This window comes from Chrysochloris asiatica, unplaced genomic scaffold, assembly GCF_000296735.1.
Source record: "Chrysochloris asiatica unplaced genomic scaffold, ChrAsi1.0 scaffold00184, whole genome shotgun sequence".
Lineage (NCBI taxonomy): Eukaryota > Metazoa > Chordata > Mammalia > Afrosoricida > Chrysochloridae > Chrysochloris > Chrysochloris asiatica.
The window spans coordinates 5,701,112-5,705,122 of record NW_006408702.1 but is presented as its reverse complement, the minus strand read 5'-3'; the positions used below and the strand labels follow the sequence as shown (position 1 = coordinate 5,705,122).

The 4,011-nt window shown below is 41.8% G+C and overlaps 1 pseudogene; it reads right to left on the bottom strand.

Annotated features, from left to right (window-relative positions):
* Positions 1-6: 6 nt before the first annotated feature.
* LOC102825299 lies at positions 7-649 on the bottom strand (annotated as a pseudogene).
* Positions 650-4,011: the final 3,362 nt, after the last annotated feature.

Below are 4,011 nucleotides of genomic sequence, written 5' to 3'. Positions count from 1 at the left end.
GAGTTGAGGGAGACTAGAAATGATGGGTCTATATCCTGGTGCCTGGTGATTGTCCTACAATTCAAATAATGGTGCAGCTATCAGTTTGTAATTTTGGGGAACTGCAAACAAGGCTTTCTCTTGAAGTTGAACCAGAAACAACTTCTTATGTTCCTTACTTAGGCTTTGTATTACCGACACGGATGAGGTTCAAAATTTGGCCTCCACCAGTTACCAAAGCAGTCACCAATGACACAGCCTTTAAGGATGTCATCTTGATGACCTAGTATCTCTGTCATTAAGCGTTTTAGTTCTTCAGTTTCATCTTCTCCTGAATTAAGTTCGCCGCCAGGTTCATTTGAAGACAGTTGTTCCCAGCTGAAGCAATAACACATGGGGTACCGGTGCTCATGTACAATCAGAACCCCTTCTACATTTCTTCTCATTCCAATTTTATCAAATTCTTCCCTCATTCGTTGAAATATGGTTGCAACAGAGCTGTCCGTCTCATAGACGGGCTCTTTTTACCAAAAGTATAATTGGTAAGAGGATACAAATTGATGGTGTGCTCCAGGGTCAGGGGCTTGGTCTGCTGGATGTACTTATTGCCGAACTGGATGACGCCCCGGGACCAAGTGGTGTGCGAGCGATTGGGCGGCACCACGGACATGCTGACGAGCTCCGGTACTGGACTCTGGAGGCAAGCGGAAAGCGGGAGGCAGAGGACAGTTTCCGCGTGCGGGCAGCGGTTATCTGTGTCCCGTTTAGAAGCCGCCACCAGCCATTCCAGAAATTTACTTTTGAAAATGATGTATTTTCAAATCCATTACATACATCCAAAACTATATAAAGCATGTATTTACATGGTTACTAATCGGGCTGCTAATCTCAAGGTCGGCAGTTCGAAACTACCAGCTGTTCCGCGCCAGAGAGAGATAAGGCTTTCTGCTCCCGTAAAGATTTGCAGCCTCGGAAACCCTGTGCAGGGTTATTGTGAGTTGGAACCAACTCCACAGTACTTAACAACAACAACAACAAATAAGAGGCAAATCTCACCTGCATGGTCAAGAATCAGCATGACTTTAGTCCCCAAAATGCGGAGAATGATCAGTCCTCACCTTCCCCCTTGTTATTTTTATTATATGACGCACTCTCGCTGACCCTAGCTACCCAATTATCAGTACACCCTCCTTCACACCAGCTGCCCACACAGCTCTGACTCCAGCCAACTGGAGCTATGTCAGAACTCACACATTCAAAGGACACGGTCTTGCAGACTGCTAGTCACAAGTTTGGGAAACCCACAAAACACCCCAACCTTCTGCTGGGCTGACCACTAGTTAGGGACTAGTTTCCCACTGTTGTTGTTGTTGTTAAGTGCCGTCTAGCCCTTCAAAATTCCAGAGTCCATGAGCCCTTATTCTCTGCCCTGCAGGGTCCCACTGCTCCTTTGCGTTTGATAATTTGCTGAAATGACTCACAGAATCTCCTGAGAATATACCACACTGACAGTTACACATTTACCATAGCCAAAAAAGGATACAAATGGCGGGACTCACAGGCTGAGATCTGAGAGACCCCACCATGGAATTTCCATGTACTGGAGGTGCACTACCATCCTTTCAGAGAACAGACGTTCCCACCAACCAGGAAGCTCTCTGAACCTGTTGTTTACAGTCTTTAAGGTGCTTGTCATGTGGTCGTGGTAGGTTGCATCATGACTCCTGAAGCAAAGCAACATTGGGTCACCAGGTGGTCCCTCTTGGGCTGGTCAGTTCCCACTCATTAGTCTCAGGAGTGGTCATGCTAGAAAAAACCAAGAACAAAAGCTGAGTCACTTTCTGCAAAGTGATTCAACATCTTTGTAATATGAAAAAGAAAAATTAATCCAATAAACTCCCATGCACTCACCACCCTAATTAAAAGACATACTTACCAGGATCTTAGAAGCTCTCGGAGGAGTACTGGTAACATAGTAGGTTAAGCGCTGGCCTGCTAACTGCAAGGTCAGCAGTTCAAACCACCTTCACTCTGCAGGAAAAAGATGAAGCTGTCTGCTCAAAGACTTAGAGTTTCGGAAACCCCAAAGAGAACTTTTACTCTGTCAAGTAGGGGTCACTATGAATTGGAGGCCATTATTAGATGGCAGCAGGCTTTTTATTCTGGTAGAAGCTCCCAGATCCCATACACTTCCCTCCCTTGAGGTAATCATTATCCTGAGTTAATAATTCCTATGCTTTCTTCTGGTGTTACTTTTAATATATAACTGCTCATATATATATTCCTAAACACTTTATTTTTCGTTTTGACACTAATAAAAATCACAAATCTAGATAGAAAGGCAATGGTGCCCTTACCAATAAAGTAAGTGTTGAGGTAAAAATAAACGGAACAGAGTCTCTGCATCACTGCGTTATTGCAAAACCCAGAGAGTTGAAGAAGTCCTTTCTGGGGAAGCTAGTAGGCAGACACAAATCCTGGAAAACATATGTCAACCACTGTCAAGGCTTCTAGCAGAATTCTATATAGTCAAGGCTAGTATTGTTGAATTTACAGCAAGGAGAGCAAGCTACTGCACATCTCTTTTTTTTTTTTTAATAATCTCACCGAGGCTACTCCTCTAGGCTTTGGAGTAGGTAAAAGTCGAAAAGATCTCAAAGGTGAAACAAGTGACCTCAACTCATCCAGGCAACAGGACACAGGGGAGCGAGGAATCTTCTAAATCACACAGTCAAAACAAGCTAAGAACAGATATGAATCTGGATCAAACTCATATGGGAATTCTGCTCTCAGATTAAAAGACAGTACAATGACAGCAAACCTCTTGGTAATTATAACCCTCAACCTGTCTACATTTTGATTCATACCCCTCCAATTTGAAGTGGCTTCTTTCTACATCTGATACACATCTGTCATCCTGGGATCTCTTCCTAATCATTCTTGGGGATTCTCCTCATCTGCCTCCTATGTTGGATGTTTCCTGTAGCCCATATCTTTCTTCTCTTAGTTTACTCTCAGTTTTCTCACCCTGCACTTTGTTGTTGTTGTTAAGTGCCATTGAATCAGTTCCGACCCATAGTAACTCTGTATAGGGTTTCCAAGGAGCCACTGGTGAGCTTGAACCACCGATCTTGCCGTTAAAACCAACTTTGCAGTCCAGCGTATAATAACTTTCAATAAAAGGGACTAAGGAAATAAATATTATGAGGTCTTGCCTATTTGAAAATATTTTTATCCAAACTGACTATAATGTGGCAAAGACATAATTCTAAGTTGAAAATCATTTTCCTTCAGGATTTTGAAGAAAGACATTGCTTTATTGTTTTCTTATTTCCAGGTTGCTAAAGAAATTCAGTTAATTCTCATTCCTGATCTTTTATACAGGACATCATTTGGCGGGGTGGATGGGTAGGAGTAAGTGAGGGTTAGGATTAGGACTATGCCTAGGTTTAGGCTAGGCCTAGGACTTTGTATAATGTTAGGGTTATGGTTAGGACTAGGGTCAGTGTTAGGGGTGAGGGTTGAGCTATGAGTAAGTTTTGGTCTAGTTTTTATGGTTACAGTTAGGTTTATCTATTTCCCATCTTGTAGGTCAGTTTTTATATTGTATACATCCTATCTGGGTTGAGTTCTGGTGATGTTGTCATGCATGTTTGTCCAGGTTGTTGTCTGCTGTTCTTTGGTTGTTTGTCCAAAGAACTCTTATTAGCAATTTTGTAAAGTTGGTCTGATTTTTACAAACTTTTTTCATTTCTTTTTTTCTGAAAATGATCTAATTTCATAGTCATATTTGATGGACAACTTTGCTGGGTATATGATTCTTGGTTGGCAATTTTTTTTCTTCCAGAGTTTTATATATATCAGTCCATTGTCTTATTGCCTGCATGGTTTCTGTTGAGAAATCAGAGTTTAGCTTTATTAGTTCTCCTTTGTACGTAACTTTAAGTTTTTCCTGAGCTGCTCTCAGGATTCATTCCTTGTCTTTGGTTTTGAAGCATTTGATTATACTATGTCTTGGTGGTTTACTTTTGG